The sequence below is a fragment of the Hemiscyllium ocellatum genome, unplaced genomic scaffold (genome assembly GCF_020745735.1).
Source record: "Hemiscyllium ocellatum isolate sHemOce1 unplaced genomic scaffold, sHemOce1.pat.X.cur. scaffold_173_pat_ctg1, whole genome shotgun sequence".
Lineage (NCBI taxonomy): Eukaryota > Metazoa > Chordata > Chondrichthyes > Orectolobiformes > Hemiscylliidae > Hemiscyllium > Hemiscyllium ocellatum.
The window spans coordinates 391934-411226 of NW_026867863.1; positions in this window are offsets into that span (position 1 = coordinate 391934).

Here is a 19293-nt window from a genome sequence, read left to right on the forward strand (position 1 = left end):
TCCTTTCATTATTATATAGACATGTATCTGTAAGGTTGCTATTTCTCAGAAAAAAAATAATAAATTGAATCCTATATGTTCGCTTTGACAATGAGTCAGATTTCCTGTGTTTTCCTGCGAGTTGTTCATCATAGCATGGTGGCATGTGTAACACTCCATCCACCAGCAGTGAAACCAGCCCATGAGATGCACTGCTGGTACTCCATCCTACCAGCCACTTGGATGGACCAACATCAACTGGACTGGAACGTCTCCAGGGCAAGTAATGCTGGTCTAGCTTCATTTAAAATCCCTAATCAATTGAAAAGACAATCGGATTTTCTATAATTATTGAAAAATGAGGATTTTTTAATTGATCTGATGAGCTTGCTGCTGTCTTTGTAGTTGTGTTATTTACTTCAATAAAACCATTTTGTGCATATATTAAAAGAACAAAAAACACTCAGGTCACAGATAATACAAGGCAATGCAGCATTTAAGCGAAAACTGCCAGGGCATAGTAGGTCATAGGTCTTCAGGTAACTGGGAAAAAATATCCATAGGTGTTTCCTGGCTGGCATTGATGTACTGGGCTGAAGGGTCTATTTATATGCTATATGATTATCAGTTTAATTGTTGAAAACAGAGAATGTATTCCGACTATATCCATAGCTTGTGTGCATCAAATGGTGAGGAATACAATCTCCAAGGTCACACAGCACACTGACTTGAAGCTATATCATTCCCCATTCACTGTCAAATGGTTCAGAACCCCGTTTCTCTCTTTGTAACATATCTGTTAGTGTCCCTGCACCACAATAATCCCTGGGGTTTATCACTATATTCTGAATAGAAATTACACATAGGCAACAGAATGTTGGCCTTGCTAATGAAACTCATCTCACAAGAAAAACTGAAAGGAATGTGCAGAATTAAAGTTATCCATTCGACTCAATCTGATTTCGAAAGCAGTTTCAAGGCATGGTTTTACTTTGCGCTGTGCTCCTGACTTTCCTCCAAAACCATGAAACTTCCCTGAGTGCTTTTGAGTGCCTTTTAAAGTCACATGTGGAAAGCTGTGCCCAATAATCTGAAAGGAAAAGTCTTCATGCTCATGAGAATCATCTCATAATTTTTCAGTATCTAAAGACAACAGAAATGCAAAAACTAGCATCAGGAGTAAGTCACCAATCGAGCTCCGCCATGCAATAAGATCTTGGATGATCTGATTTTGACCTCAATCACACAGTCATAGAGTCATAGAGATGTAACGCATGGAAACAGACCTTTTGTTCCAACCCGTCCATGCTGACCAGATATACCAAACCAATCTAATCCCACCTGCCAGCACCCGGCCCATATCCCTCCAAACCTTTCATACTCATGTACCCATCCAAATGCCCCTTAAATGTTGCAATTGTACCAGCCTCCACCACTTCCCCTGGCAGCTCATTCCATACACGTACCACTCTCTGCACGAAAAAGTTGCCCCTTTGATCTCTTTTATATTTTCCCCTCGCAACATAAACCTATGCCGTCTAATTCTGGGCTCTTCGACCCAGGGAAAAGACTTTGCCTATTTATCTTATCCATGCCACTCATAATTTTGTAAACGTCTATAAGGTCACCCCTCATCCTCCGAAGCACCAGGGAAAACTGCCCCAGCCTGTTCAGTCTCTCCATGTAGCTCAAATCCTCCAACCCTGGCAACATCCTTCTAAATTCTTTCTGAACTCTTTCAAGTTTCACAACATCTTTCCGATGGGAAGGAGACCAGAATTGCACGCAACATTCCAACAGTGGCCTAACCAATGTCCTGTAAAGCCGCAACAAGACCGCCCACCTCCTGTACTCAATACTCTGACCAATAAAGGAAAGCTTACCAAATGCCTTCTTCACTATCCTATCTACCTGCGAATCCACTTTCAAGGAATTATGAACCTGCACTCCAAGGTCTCTTTGTTATGCAACACTCCCTACAACCTTACCATGAAGTGTATAAGTCCTGCTAAGATTCGCTTTCCCAAAATGCAGCACCTCACATTTATCTGGATTAAACTCCAGTTGCCACTTCTCAGCTCATTCGTCCACCTGGCAAGATCCTGTTTTAATCTGAGCGTACCCTCTTCGCTGTCCACTACACCTCAAATTTTAGTCTCATCTGCAAACTTATCAACTGTCCCTCTTATTCTTCATTTGCCCTTACAATGTTAGTGCGTCGTTTTTAGTCAAGAATCTGTCTGCCCCTGCCTTAGGAATATTCAATGTTTTATCCTCTATTGCTATCTGGGAAGAGAGTTCGCAAATACACGACACATTGAGAGAATGAAAACAGCTAACATCTTCTTTACTGAGATATTCTTCAGTTTTATAGCCAATCCACTCCTGGTAATCTTTCACACAAGCTGAAATATTGTTTTAGAATTCAACTTGAAAAGACTATTTAGAATTTTTGGCCTTACCAAGATCACATGTTGTTCACCTAAACTCCAGCAGATCCAGAGTCAGTCAGTTCAAGATTTCCTTCTGAACTAAACGTTCCACACAGGAGTCAGTTGAATGAATCTTCTCTGGACTGATTTGCATGTCAGTATGCCCATTGTTCTCTCGATGTTGTCTCGCCATTGCTCTGCAAAACTGGAGAAAATCTTCCCTAATTTTGCATGTATTCTGTTTCAGAAAGTTTCTACATTTATCGTACTCTGTCAAAGGTTTTATTATATCATCCAGGTGCCTAATTCCTCTATGCCTCAAGCCAATCTCTCCATTGAAATAATACACTGCCTTTCAATTCAACCGACCAACATCTTTGAGCGCACAGACAATATTCCATACAACATTTTTCTGTTCACTTGACCCACCTTAATCTCTTTATAGTTTCAATTCCTCTTCAAATATTGCTTTTCTAACAGTTTCAATTGTTTGCATTCCTCTCTAGTACAGACAGAATATTTGGCCAAAGAAATAGATTGTGGCCACATTCCAATGGAATTGACTAATATTTTAATCAATGTCTAAACTATGAACTATGGTAAACTGTTTTGCAGTCCTATCACTCAGTTCCCTAAACTCAAAGTAGGGACAGATGGTGTGGAATGTGTGTGGGTAGAATGGAGGAACGGCAAAGGTGAAAAAAACATAGCTGGAATTATGTACAGGTCTACAAATCGTAGTCAGGAGCTGGGGCAGAGGACACATCAGGAGGTAAAAAAGATGTGCCGAAAAAGCAAAGTTATAATGATTGGGAGGATTTCAATATGCAACTCGACTGGTAAAATCAGGTTGGTAGTGCTTTGTAAGAAAAGGAATTTGTGGAATGTCTACAATTTGGCTTTTTCGAGCAACTGATGGTGCAGACAACGAGCAATATTGGATTTAGTGTTGTGCAGACTTGATAAGGGAGCTTAAGGTAAAGAAAAACTTTATGAGGCAGTGATCATAATATCGTTGAACTACTCTTCAATTTGACAGGGAGAAGATAGAAGAGTTAACAATTATTACCGCTGAATAAAAGGAAATACAAAGGCATGAGGGAAGATCTGGATTGAATTGATTGGGAGAGTAGGCTAACAGGAAAGACAGTGGAACAGTAATGGCAGGAGTTTCTGGGAGTAATTCAGCAGGTGCAGCAGAGATTCATTCCAAGCTAAAAGAAGCATGGTATAGGGAGGATGAGGCAACAATGGATGACAGGGGAAATCAGGGTTAGCGTAAAAGCAGAAGAGAAACCAGACAACATGGCAAATGGCAGTGGGAAACCAGAGGATTTGGAAGCTTACAAATACCAATACAGGGCAACAAAATAAGAAATTAGAGGAAGAAGATTAAATATGAGGGTAAACTAGCCAGTAATTAAAAAAGACGTAATATTTTCTTTTGATATATAAAATGCAAAATAGAGGCAGAAATTGATATTGGGACGTGGAATACGACGCTGGATATATAGCAATGGGGAACAAGTAATGGCTGAGAAACTGAACAATTGTTTCACCTCAGTTTTAACAGTGAAAACACCGATAGTATTCGAGAAATTCAAGATAGCGCTTGGGATGAAGCTTGGGACAGAGCTTATTAGGACAAATTGCTCAAAAAACTAAATGGGTAAATAAACTGGACAGATAGAAGATATCGCAGAGTGCCAAGGGAGATAGCTGAAGAAATAATGGAGACATTTGTGGTGATCTTTCATTAATTTCTAGTATCAGGGAGAGGCTCAGAAGACTAGAAAGTTGCAAACGTGACACGCTCTTTAAAAAGGGAATAAGGCAAAAGGCAGAAAGTGACAGACCGATTAGCACAACCTCAGTCATGTGTAAGATCCTGGAATCCATTGTGAACGATGAGATTTCTGAATACTTGCAAGCGAATTGTAAAACTGGGTAAAGTCGGTATGGTTTCATCAAGGGGATGTCGTGCCTCATATATCTGTAAGAATTATTTGAGGATGTAACAAGCAAGTGAGACAAAGGAAAGTCAGTGGATGTTATCCACCTGGACATCAAGAAGGACTTTGACAAGTTGCCACACAGGAGGCTGCTGAGTACAATAAGGTCCCATTTTGTTGGAGGCAATAGATTAATGTGTGCAGAAGCTTGGCTGTCTGGCAGAAAGTAGAGAATGGGGATAAAAGGGTCCTTCCCAGGATAGCAGCCAATGACCACTATGTTCCTCAAGGCTCAGTGTTAGGACCACAACATTTTATTTTGTACATTAACGATGTATATTAAGGAACTGAGGGCATTCTGGGTAGGCGTTTAGATGAAACAAAGGTAGGTGGAGGGACAGGTAGCATTGAGGAGGCAGGCAGGCTGCAGAAGGATTTAGATGGAATAGGAGAGTGGGAAAAGAAGTGGTAGATGGAATACATCTTGGGAAAGTGCGAGATGATGGACTTTGTGAACAGGAAGAGAGACATGGACTATTTCATAAATGAAAAGAAAATTCAGAAGTCTGAAGTGCAAACAGAGTTATGAGTTCTTGCACAGGAATGTCTCAAGGTAAACTTGCAGGTTGAGTGAATAGTTAGGAAGGTGTTGCGTCTGCCACACAGTGTGTTTAAAGGCTTCTATTCAGCAAAAGAACTGTGAGTCAACTCGTACAAACAATAATATTTGTTTATTGAGCACAGTCAATGCAATAAAATAAAGTTTACTATAAAGTAATGAAAAATACTGCAAACTGTCTTATGCTTTTACTTAACTTTGGCTGACCGTGTACCACCACACTAGAACTTGGCCAGGCTCCACGTGGTGATGCCTTCTTATTCTTCCGATGGTCTTGGAGTTGTCTTTTTTCTCGGTGGATATTCTCCAGTTACCACACTCTGTGGGGTTTTGATGTATTCTTATCCTTCCAAGTCTTCAAGCCCTTGGGACGGTATGGAGGATCTGCAATGGAATGATCAGGTTTGTTTACCCTGATCAATTAGACTCAACCATGGGTTGGCATATTGATGACCCAAGGGCGACATTCCAATGTCCCATTAAAGGCCATCTTCAGGAGAGTATTGCAGGGTCTGTACTGAAGCTGTCAGGTTTGTTTGCAAACTGTCTGGAGGGAGCTGCAGCCTGTCTGGATTATACAGCATGTAGATTAACACAGAGAGTTTACACAAGGCTGAGATCCATTTGCCATCATGCTTTAATCACTGTTCATTTTTGTAACTCTATGATAAGTTTATTAATGTCCATAATACGTTCATTGTTTTGGGTGACTTATCCGGTCAGAAAGACAAATACAATGATGGCATTTATTTTGAGAGGACTTGAATATTAAAGCAGAGATGGATTTCTGAGTCTTTACAAAGCTCTGATTGAAGCATATTTAGAGTATATTGTGGGAGCATCATTTAAGATATATCTAGACAGATACATGAATGGGCAGGTAGCAGAGGGATACAGATCCTTAGAAAATAGCCGGCAGGTTTAAATAGAGGATCTGGATCGGTGCAGGCTTGGAGGGCTGAAGGGTCAGCTCCTGTGCTGGAATATTCTTTGTTCTTTGTTCTTTATTATTCATTCCAAAAATTGCAAGTTTTCAACTTACTGTATGCTACAATTTAATACATAAAACATTTATTTATTTGACAGTGCATGTTACATTGTTGTCATTTCTAAATTAGAGTAACAGAATCATAGAGATGTACAGTATGGAAACAGACACATTGTTCCAACCCGTCCATGCTGACCAGATATCCCAACCCCAATCTAGCCCCACCTGCCCAGACACGAGCCATATCCCTCCAAATCCTTCCCAGCATATACCCATCCAGATGCCTTTTAAATGTTGCAATTGTACTTGCCTCCACCACTTGCTCTGGCAGCTCATTCCATACACATACCACCTCCTGCAGGAGAAAGGTGCCCCTTAGGTCTCTTTTATATCTTTCCCCTCTCACCCTAAACATACGCCTTCTAATTCTGGACGCCCCCACACCAGGGAGAACATCTTGTCCATTTACCTTATCCATGTCTTTCATGATTTTATAAACCTCTAAACAGTCACCCCTCAGCCTCCGACACTCCACTGAAAACAGCGCTACCTTATTCAGGCTCTCCCTACAGCTCAAATGCTCCAATCCTAGCAACATCCTTGTAAATCTTTTCCTAACCCTTTCAAGTTTCACAACTTCCTTCTGATAGGAAGGAGAGCAGAATTGCATGCAATATTCCAAAAGTGGCCGAACTAACTTCCGAAAAACCCACAACATGACCTTCCAACTCCTGTACTCAATACTCTGACCAATAAAGGAAAGCACACCAATCGTCTACTTCACTGTCTTAACTTTCTGTGACTCTACTTGCAAGGAACAATGAAATTGCACTCCAACGTCTCTTTGTTCAGCAACACTCCCTAGGAGTTTCGACAATAAGAGTATAACTTTTGTTAAGACTTGCTTTCCCAAAATGAAGCACCTCGCATTTATGTAAATTAAACTCCATCTGCCACTCCTAAGCCCATTGGCCCACTTGATCAAGATCCTGTTGCAATCCGAGGTAACCTTCTTCACTGTTCACAACACCTCCAATTTTGGTGTCATCTGCAAACTTACTAACTGTACTTCTTACGTTCACATTCAAATCATTTATATAAATAACGAAAATTAGTGGATTCAGCAGTGATCCTTATGGCACTCCACTGGTCACAGGCCTCCAGTATGAAAAACATCCCTCCACCACCACCCTCTGTCTTCTACCTTTGAGCCAGTTCAGTATCCAAATGGCTAGTTCTCCCTGTAGTCCGTGACATCGAAGCTGGCTAACTACTCTTCCATGGGGAATCTTGTTGAACGTTTACTGAAGTTGAAATAAATCATGTCCAACTCTCTGCCCTCATCAATCCTCTTTGTTACTTCTGTAAAAATCTCAATCAATTTTGTGAGACATGATTTTCCACTCACAAAGCAATGTTGACTGTCCTTAAGCAGTCCGTGCCTTTTCAAATACATATACGTCCTGTCCCTCAGGGTTCCCTCCAAAAACTTGCCGACCACCGCTGTCAGGCTCACTGGTCTATCGTTTCCTGGCTTGTCCTTACCGCCCTTTTTAAACAGTGGCACCACATTCGCCAACCTCCAGTCCTCTGGCACCTCACCTGTGACTATCAATGATACAAATATCTCATGAACAGGCCCAGCAATACTTTCTCTGGCTTCCCACAGAGTTCTCGGGTACATGTGATCAGGTCCTGGGGATTTATCCACTTTTATGCGTTGCAAGACATCCCGCACATCCCCTTTTGTAATATAAACATTTTGAAGATGTCACCATTTATTTCCCTACATTCTATGTCTTCCATGTCATTTTCCACAGTAAACATTGATGCAAAATGCTCATTTCTTATGTCCCCTAGCTCCTGCAGCTGCACACAAAAGCCTCTTTGCTGATCTTTGAGTGGACCCTATTCTTTCTCTATTTACTCTATTTTCCTTAATGTCTTTGTAAAATGCTTTTGGATTCTCCTTAATTCTATTTGCCAATGTTATCTCATGTCCCCTTTTTGCCCTCCTGATTTCCCTCTTAAGTATACTCATACTGCCTTTGTACTCTTCTAAGGATTCACTCGATCTAGTCAGACAAAACGTTCTTTTGCTGTACAAAACAAAACGTGCACTCTTTACTTTTGTATCATAAAATGTGGTTAGGTGTTTATATCTTAGTTCCATCAATACAGAATCAACTTAATTGTATTCAGAGATGATTGTTAAGTTGAAGAACTGTAGTTAATATGTCATCATTGCCCAATTCACAAACATGGCAAACACCTGATTAGTGTTCAGGTCAGTAAACCCACCACGTTGCAATCATGACCGACATTAAAAATGGATTCCAAAGCTTCAATTCAGACACAGTGCTACTGGACCTCATAGCTACCTGCGGCACTCAATGCGACACTGACATGCTCCTGAATCTGTCCAGATAATTTCCAATCTGGGTCAGGATAATTATTCAAACATTCCTTCAAAGGGAATCATTTGTATTCCACCTTGGGCAGGAGGAAACTAACCAACAGACTATCACAATCAAATCCAAACCCAGAGAGCAGTTGTATGGACATGGACTGTCAGAATCACATGTTGTTGCTCATGGTGCTGACACCTGGCATAGAACATAGAACATAGAAAGATACAGCGCAGTACAGGCCCTTCGGCCCTCTATGTTGCGCCGACCGAATCCTACCTAACCTACACTAGCCCAATAACTTCCAAATGCCTATCCAATGCCCGCTTAAATGACCATAAAGAAGGAGAGTTCACCACTGCTACTGGCAGGGCATTCCATGAACTCACAACCCGCTGTGTAAAGAATCTACCCCTAACATCTGTCCTATACCTACCACCCCTTAATTTAAAGCTGTGTCCCCTAGTAACACCTGACTCCATTAGCGGTAAAAGGTTCTCAGTGTCGACCCTATCTAAACCCCTAATCATCTTATACACCTCTATCAAATCTCCCCTAAACCTTCTCTTCTCCAATGAGAACAGCCCCAAGTGCCTCAGCCTTTCCTCATAAGATTTTCCTACCATTCCAGGCAACATCCTGGTAAACCTCCTCTACACTCGTTCCAATGCCTCCACATCCTTCCTATAGTATGGCGACCAAAACTGCACACAATACTCCAGATGAGGCCGCACCAGAGTCTTATACAGTTGCAACATGACCTCAGGACTCCGGAACTCAATTCCTCTACCAATAAAGCCCAGTACACCATATGCCTTCCTCACAGCACTATTTACCTGGGTGGCAACTTTCAGAGATCTGTGTACATGGACACCAAGATCCCTCTGCTCATCCACACTACCAAGTAGCCTACCATTAGCCCAGTAATCCATCTTCTTGTTACTCCTACCAAAGTGAATGACTTCACACTTAGCTACATTGAATTCCATTTGCCACCTTTCTGCCCAGCTCTGCAACTTATCTATATCCCGCTGTAACCTACCACTTCCTTCCTCACTATCCACAACTCCACCGACTTTTGTGTCATCCGCAAACTTGCTTACCCAGCTTTCAAGCCCTTCCTCTAGATCATTTATAAAGATAACAAAAAGCAATGGTCCCAAAACAGATCCTTGTGGTACACCGCTAGTAACTGCACTCCAAGATGAACATAGTCCATCAACTACTACCATCTGTCTCCTTCCAGCCAGCCAATTCCTAATCCAAACCTCTAATGTATCCTCAATGCCATACCTCCGTAGTTTTAGCATTAGCCTACCATGGGGAACCTTATCGAACGCCTTACTAAAATCCATATACACAACATCTACTGCTTTACCCTCGTCCACTTCCTTAGTCACCTTCTCAAAGAACTCAATAAGGTTTGTGAGGCACGACCTGCCCTTCACAAAACCATGCTGGCTATCCTTGATCACGTTATTCCTATCCAAATGTTCATAAATCTTATCCCTTACCATTCTCTCTAAGACTTTGCCCACCACTGAAGTCAGACTCACTGGCCTATAGTTACTAGGGCTATCCCTACTCCCTTTCTTGAACAAGGGGACCACATTCGCTATCCTCCAGTCCTCTGGTACTATTCCCGTTGACAATGACGACATAAAAATCCAGGCCAATGGCTCTGCTATCTCCTCCCTAGCTTCCCAGAGGATCCTAGGATAAATGCCATCAGGCCCAGGAGACTTATCTATTTTCATCCTTTCCAATATTCCCAGAACCTCTTCCCTGCATATTTCCAGGCCATCCATTCTAATCATTTGTGACTCCATATTCACATCAGCAACAGTGTCCTGTTCCTGAGTGAATACTGATGAAAAGTATTGATTTAGTGTCTCTCCAATCTCCTCCGCCTCCACACTCAACTTCCCACTACTATCCTTGACTGGACCGATACCTACCCTAGTCATCCTTTTATTCCTGACATACCTATAGAAAGCCTTTGGGTTTCCCCTAATCCTACCAGCTAAAGATTTTTCATGTCCCCTTCTCGCTTCTCTTAGCTCTCTCTTTAGATCCTTCCTGGCTACCTTATAACTCTCTATCGCCCCAACTGAACCTTCACGCCTCATCTTTACATATGCCGCCTTCTTCCCTTTCACAAGGGATTCCAATTCCTTACAAAACCACGGCTGCCTCACAAGGCCCTTTATACCATGCCTGACTGGTACATACTTATCGAGGACACGTAGTAGCTGCTCCTTGAACAATCCCCACATCTCATTAGTGTTCTTCTCTTGAAGCCTGTTTTTCCAATCCACACATCCTAAGTCATGCCTCACTGCATCATAATTTCCCTGCCCCCAGCTATAACTCTTCCCCTGCGGCGCACACTTATCCCTCTCCATCACTAAAGTAAAAGTCACCGAGTTGTGGTCACTGTCCCCGAAGTGCTCACCTACCTCCAAGTCTAACACCTGGCCTGGTTCATTACCTAGAACCAAATCCAGTATAGCCTCACCTCTTGTTGGCCTGTCTACATATTGTGTCAGGAAACCCTCCTGCACACATTGGATAAACACCGACCCATCTAATGAACTCGAGCTATAGCTCTCCCAGTCAATATCTGGGAAGTTAAAGTCCCCCATAACAACCACCCTGCTACCTTCACTCTTTTCCTGAATCATCCTCGCAATATGATCCTCTACTTCTCTAGGACTATTAGGAGGCCTGTAGAAAACACCTAACAGGGTGATCTCACCTTTCCTATTTCTAACCTCAGCCCAAACTACCTCAGATGGCAAGTCCTCTTCCATCGTCCATTCCACTGCTGTAATACTATCTTTGACAAGTAATGCCACACCTCCCCCTTTTTTACCCCCATGTCTGATCCTACTAAAACATTTAAACCCTGGAACCTGCAACAGCCATTCTTGTCCCTGTTCTACCCACGTCTCTGTAATGGCCACAACATCGAAGTCCCAGGTACCAACCCACGCTGCAAGTTCATCTACCTTATTTCTTATACTTCTGGCATTGAAGTATACACACTTCAATCCACCCGCCTGTTTACAGGCACCCTCCTTCGAGATCGCTGCATTATTCATAACCTCCCTACACTCAAGGTCCTGTACCCTAAAGCTACAGTCCAGGTTCCCATGCCCCGGCGGAGTTAGTTTAAACCCTCCCAAAGAGCACTAGCAAACCTCCCCCCAAGGATACTGGTGCCCCTCAGGTTCAGGTGTAGACCATCCTTTTTATAGAGGTCCCACCTTCCCCAGAAAGAACCCCTTATGGCATGTCCCCCATACTCCATACATCTGCTCTCTGGACCAGACACTGGGAGAAAATGTTCACAATTGACAGTATAATGCAGCATTTTGTGTCGCACAGTGAATCCTCTGAAATAATATCCAATAAATGTACCTTCACATTCACCAGTATCAAAATAAATTTGTTCATGTCTGTGGATGGTCAGATATTAATACATGGGTCACCCAACAGAATGTATCTGATAAAACCAGGAGCTAACGGCAAGTCAAAAATCAGTTTAATAACTGAACTTGGGGGATTTTGTCTGGTCTCGGTAACCATACACATTGTGCTGACATTCAGGTGAATACACCTCACTCCCTCACACATTCAACAACTGATGAGAATCCACAAGTTAAGTGAAACTTGGAACATAGAACAGTACAGAAAAGTAAGAGCCCTTTAACCTTCAATGTTTTGCTGGCCTTTTATCCTATTCTAAGATCAGACTAACCTACATAACTTTCAATGCACTAAATTCCATGTGCCTTTCCATGAGTCTTCGTAATTATCCCGAATGTAACTGACTCTACATCCATTCCTCCCCCACCACTCTGTGTGTAAATAACCTACCTCTGACATCTCCCCTAACCGTTTTCCAATCACATTAAAATTTTCTCCGTTGTTGATAGCCATTTCTGCCATGGGAAAAGACTCTGGCTATCCAATATTTGTCTCAACATCTTGTGCACTTTTATCAAGTCAACTCTCATCCTTCTACGCTCCAGGGAGGAAACCCCTCGCTCCCTCAAACTTTCTTCCTAAGACATGTCCTCCAGTCCTTCCAGCATCCTGGTAAATCTCCTCTGCACACTCTCTGAGCCTTCCACATGTTTCCCATAATGTGGTAACCAGATCTGAACACAATATTCCGAGTATGGTTGAACCACAGCTTTATAGAACTAAGCATTAAACTCGCTGCTCTTTCCTCTGATAATGAAAGCCAGCACACCATCACCTTATTAACAACTCTATCAACTTGGGTGGTAATTTTAAGGGATCTATGGACATGGGTCAAGATCCCTCTGTTCCACCACATTGTCAAGTATTCTGCCTTTAAACCTGTATTCTGTATGCAAATGCAACCTTCAAAAATAAAACAATTCGCATGTTTTACGTTTGATCTCTATTCGCCTTTCTCAGCCCAGTTCTGCATCCCGTCAATGTTCCATTGCAATCTACAATAGCCCTCCAAACTATACACAACTCCACCAAACTTCCTGTCATCGGCAAACTTAGTAACCCACCATTCCACCTCCTCATCAAAGTCATTTATAAAAATCACAAACAGCACAGGTCACAGAGCCAATTTCAGTGGAACACCACTTGTCACTGAACTCCAGGCTGAATATTTTTCATCTGCTACCACACTCTGTCTTCAATGGGCCAGCCAAGTCCATATCCAGACTGCCACATTTTCCTGCTTCCCATGCCTCCTTATCTACAGAATGTGCCTACAATGGGGAACCTTATCAAACACCTTGCTAAAATTCTTGTTTATCACATCTACCTGGCTGCCTTCATCAATGTTGTTTTTCACATCTTCAGAGAATTCAATAAGGTTTGTGAGGCATGACCTGCTCACCACAAAGCAATGCTGACTATCAATAATCAAACTATGGTTTTCTAAGTAATTGCAAATCCTGTCACTCAGTATCATCTCCAATACTTAGCCCACCATTGATGTAAGACAGATTGTTCTGTCATTCCCAGTGTTGTCCCTATTCCCTTTCCCAAACAAGGCAATAACATTTGCCACTCTCCAATCATCTGGCACTATTTCAGTGGACAGTGAGGATGCAAAGATCATCACCAAAAGTACATCAATCTCTTCCGTAACTTCCTGGAGTAACCTAGGATAACCCCATATCACTAGTGGATTTATCTATCCTTATGTTTGTACTCCAATCAGTCTGTATTTCCCTTCAACTTGTCTACACGCTGCCCTACCAACTGATTGACTGCTTTCCATTTCAGTGTAGTATACAGTGCTGACTTCCTGAAGTAGTAAGTTTCCCAACATTCTGCGAATTACAGAACTAAAATAAAAGAATGCACCAGTGCTTTTCTGATGAAGGGCTTAAGCCTGAAACATTAATTCTCTGCTCCTTGGATACTGCTTGACCTGCTGTGCTTTTCCAGCACCACACTTTTCGATTCTGAATCTCCATCAACTGCAATATTCACTTTCTCCATTACTGAGGGCTGTCCCCTCACACACTAAGTGGGGAATTAATCATCAGAAACTCATTGTATTTGGAGTTGACTGCTCAGGTCTGGAAAGTTGCATTTGATGAAATCATTTTTAAAAAAAATAAATTACATTTCAATAAATGTTCATTCAGTGAGAGTTAAAATTTGGTTCATGGTTTGGGCAGCATGTTAAGAAACAGTGAATGACTGAAGCACTCTGAAGTACAGAGTATTCCAGGTGTTATATTCTAGCTTTCGTTAACGCTGGGAGTATTATCAGACAGACTGATGTGATAAGGGAATCAGTTGATATGGACGAGTGTGACATTTTTGCCATTACAGAGACGTGTTTAAGAGAGGTCATGGCTAACAACTCAATATTCTGTTGCACTGGAACTATAGACAGGACAGGGCAGGATGTTAAAGCAAGATTGAAGATGTTACAGATATAGGAAGACAAGGCTGGAGATGGTACAGAGAGAGGAAAGAAAGGCTGGAGATGGTACAGAGAGAGGAAAACAAGGCTGGAGATGGTACTGAGAGAGGCAAACAAGGTTGGACATGGCCGAGACATAGCGTGGCCTGTGCATGATAGAGAGGTGAGAGAATTTTTAAAAATTCATTCACAGAATACGGGGAGAGGTGTAGCAGCTTCAGGTTAGGAGAGATGGGGAGGGATGTAGGGGCTAGAGGAGATGAAAGGGAAAAATACAGAGATACACGTAGATGGTTTAATAGCGGAATTTTGCGATGTCTTATTAGAGAAAATATTATAGAAATCTGTGGAATAGAACAAGGCACTGGAAGGAACTGAAGGAGTGAGACTTTGGACTGTCAAAGCACAAGAGAAATCGAGTTAGTCTCATACAGCACAGGAGAGGCCCTTCGCTTGACAGCAACAATAATAAAAAAGCCCTGCAAACGCTGGAAACCCTTCCTTCCTAATGTCTGGCGGCTAGGGCTAGACTTGGGAGAGTGCCCTACAGACTCCTCAAGCAACAATGTGACATATCAAAGTCTCACGGCGTCAGATTAAACACTGACATATAAACCTCCTGCTGACTTCCCTCCCTCAGCCTCATGGTGTCAGATCAAACACTGACACGGAAAACTCCTGCTGACTCCCCTCCCTCAGCCTCATGGTGTTAGATCAAACACTGACAAAGAAACCTCCTGCTGACTCCCCTCCCTCAGCCTCACGGTGTCAGATCAAACCATGACACAGAAACCTCCTGCTGACTCCCCTCCCTCAGCCTCATGGTGTTAGATCAAACACTGACACAGAAACCTCCTGCTGATTCCCCTCCCACAGCCTCACAGTGTCATATCAAACACTGACACGGAAACCTCCTGCTGACTACCCTACCTCAGCCTCATGGTGTTAGAGTAAACACTGACATGGAAACCTGCTGCTAACTGTCCTCCCACAACCTTATGATTCAGTGCTCCTCGATATTGAAAAACACTTCGAGGAAGCACTGAGACAGTGATAAAGCTGGAGAATATATACTGGGTGGGCCATTTCAAAACACCAAAAGGACATAACTGTGAGACTGGGTTTGCACCGGGTGAGAAGGCAACTACTGAGAGGGGGAAGCATCTTTGATCTCATCCTCACCAATCTACGAGCTACAGACACATTGATCGATGACCTTATTGGGAACGGTGACTACCACACACAATATTTCTGGAGACTAAAATCCCACTTTAACATTGTGAATATCTTCTGTACCACCATATTAAACGAGAAAACTTTAGTAACTCAGCTTTGGGATATGAGAGGTGAGTTATAAAATTCATAAAGTCCCTACTCTGTTGAAACATGCCCTTTGGCCAAGCAAGTCCATACCAACCCTCCGAAGACTATCCCACACAGACACACCCCAACATTACCAACAGCAGCAGAATTGTATCCACCACAATTTTCACAGTCACTGTTGGCACATGCTCCACTTTACCCTAAAACTCAAGTCGGGGATAAACCCTTGTTCAATGGAGAATCCAGGAGGGCTTGCGAAGAGCAGCACTAAGTACAACTCACAATGAGGTGAACTTACCACTTACTCATCAATTAGCGTCAGCTTCAAGTGACAGGCATATCTAACCAACAAATCAGACCTGATCTCTGCAATCCTGTCACATGCAATCAGTGTGAATGGGGGTGGTCAATCAAACAACTCACTGGAGGAGGAGGATCCACAAAAAACACCATCCTCAAAGATGGAAGGGTCCAGCACAACAATAGAACAGCTAAGGCTGAAATATTCACAGCAATGTTCAGACAGATGGGTCAGTGGGATGAACTACTTTAGTCTCCTCCAGATGGCAGTCTTCAGCTAATCCAAAACATTTCATGTGGTATCTACAGGTGGCTGGAGAGATTGGATAATGCAAAGACTGCGGCCCTGATAACATTCCATTCAGGCTGTTCTTCCTGGGATGCAGCACTGGGACCTACCTGACAATGTGGGAAGCTATCCGGGTGTGTCCTGTAAACACACAGACAAAACTTCAGGCAATCAATGACTGCCCCATTCTTCTAATCCTTATCATTAATAAAGGGATGAATGATGTCATCTACAGTGGGATCAAGCAACAATTCCTCAGCACCAACCTGATCACTGAAGCTCAGTATGGGCTCTGCCAGAGCCATTCATTCCCTGAGCTCATTGAAGCCTTGGTTTAAAGGTAGCCAACAAGCAAACAAACAGTTGAATTCTAGAGTAGAGACCAGAGTGACTGCACTTAACTGCAGAATATCTGCATTTGACCTAGTGTCATATCCAGGATTAATATCAATGCTGGATCAAATAGGAAACATCTGCACTGGCTGAAGTCATACCTGGTACAAAGGAAGGTGACTGGGGTTTGGGGGAGAGCAGCCATCTTAGCTCCAGGACAGCTCTGCAGCAGTTCCCCAGTGGAGATTTGCCTGGGTAAGACTGGAAATCAGAAATGGAAAGGTTAGGCACCAAATTCCTATGGGATGATAGGGCTGCTCTCTCATTGGACAGCGAAAACTGGTGGTAGTTTAACTGGATAGTTATCATGACTCAAGTAAGGGAGAGGTTGAGTATTAACAGTTATCTCATTCAATGCAGGAATCAAACCCACACTGTTAGCATTAAACGACACTGCAAACCAGTTGTCCAACTGATTGAGCTAACCAAGCCCACACCCAGCTCTTTGTGGTAGATATTGTAAGACTATTCCATTCAGGCATGTTGTTAACCACTTCTGGAGCATGTGGAACTAGAAACAAGCTTCCTAGCTCAGTGGGAGAGACAGCATTAGTGAGCTGTAAGAGTGCTCTCTGCCCTAGGCCCAATAATTTTCAGCTGCTTCATAAATGACCATCTCTACACTGTAACGTCACAAGTGAGGATGTTTGCCAATTATTGGACAATGTTCAACACCACTTACTCAGATACTGAAGCAGTCCTTATCCAAATGCAACAGGACCTGGAAATATGCAGGTGTGTGCTTACAAATAACAAGTTGTCATTTCCATTACACATGTGCCAGACAACGGTTACCTCTAACAGTAGAAAACTGAGCCATATCCTCTAACGGTGAATGCCACCACCATCACTGAACACCTACTTAGCAATATCCCAGGGATTACCGTTAACCAGAACTGGACTGACCATAGAATTTCATTACCCATTCCTGTGAAGGGCTTCTGCTAAAACATTGACTCTCCTGTACCTCAGATTCTGCCTGACCTGTCGTGCTTTTCCAGCGCCACACTTTGACGCATATTTATTCGTTTCCTCCAAGAATATGTCAGAGGCTAGGAATCCTGCAGAAATAACTTAACCCATGGTTTGTGAAAGCCAACAAACGATCGAAAAGTCACAGATTGAATGTGCGTGTGGTGGAATACCAATCATTTGCCTGGCTTAGTGCAGCTTCACCCCTCACCCATTGACACTCAGGTGCAGAAATTCCTGCCATCTACATGGTGCTCTGCAGAAATTTACCAAGGCTCCTTACAACGTACCTCTGAAACCACACCACCATCAAGAAGGACAAGGGAAGCAGATTCATGGGACCCCCACCATGTTTGCTTTCTATTCCAAGTCATCCACTATCCTGGTTGGTAAGTATATTGCTGTTCCTTCATTGTCACTGTTTCAATGTCCCTCCCGATCGGTATTGGAAGTCTAACTGCAACACATGGACTGCAGTGGTTCAGTGCAGCAGCTCACCACCACCTTCTCAAGGGCAACAAAGGACAGGCTATAAATACTAGCCCAGACACATCCCATGAATAAATTGAAATGAAAAATACTGTCCAAACATGCCCAGTGCTGGACCCTGTGCTTTGGGTTTTATGAGCTCAGGCTGATTTGGTCCAGGCAGTAACCTGTTTACTGTGAACAACTGAAGGAATATGCTGTTTGAAACAATCTGTCAGTCTCTCAGAGGCATGGCCTACATACCGAGGATCACACAGACAATGGCATTCACATCCCACATTACTGAGCACTGAGATAGATAGAAGCAACTGAAAATGTCCTCATACCTTAGTAACATGTTTAAACACAGTGATGTTGTTGCCAAGAAAAATGATTATGAGTGGATATTACCAGGGAGAAAATGAGGACTGCAGATGCTGGAGATCAGAGTCAAAAAGTGTGTTTCTGAAAAAGCACAGCCATTCAAGTAGCATCTGAGGAGCAGGAGAGTGTACTGTTAGTTCACAACATTAATGCAATTATTTTCAAAGTCTTTTCACTTAATAATAATTTGGTCTTGGGTGTGGGAATGAGACTCAGCATTTCAATGCTCCATACTGTGATTTGTGCACTGTTTTCATCATGTTGTGATAAAAGTTAACTGAATAAAGGGGAGATTTTGTGCTTATTGGACAATCTAAAAGTTGGTATTATGAAAGGATTTCGGACCTTCAGTAAACAGACTTTGCTGTTAATGTTCAGAACAACGGTGCAAACAGTTACACAGAACTTTTCAGCTCAAGTCACACACAAAGATGTTGAGCTGAAATCATATTGGCCATCAATGGAGCTGCACAATTCTGTTTGAATACTGACATTGTGGAGCTAACATACACTGGATATGGTTTATGAGGGATTCGATGTAAGATGCCATGCGCGGCAGGAGCCCATCACCTTTATAACATCTTCATTCAGATCGGGTACAAGGTGCAAAATTAGAGTTTAGGTGGCATACCAGAAGAGATATCCTTGCAATGCGTGGTTGTTTCCAGGTCATTGTTATAAATGTTGAACATGTGCTAGTCCATTGACCAGTCTGCCCCCCACCCCCCCACACACATCTCCCTGTTGCTCAGGTATGTCTCTAACCAGTCTATTGTGAGGGAGTGTGTGAGTAACTGCCCTGCTCCAGTTTGGAAGCTCTCTGGACAGAGTTTGGAGATGGCCAGTGT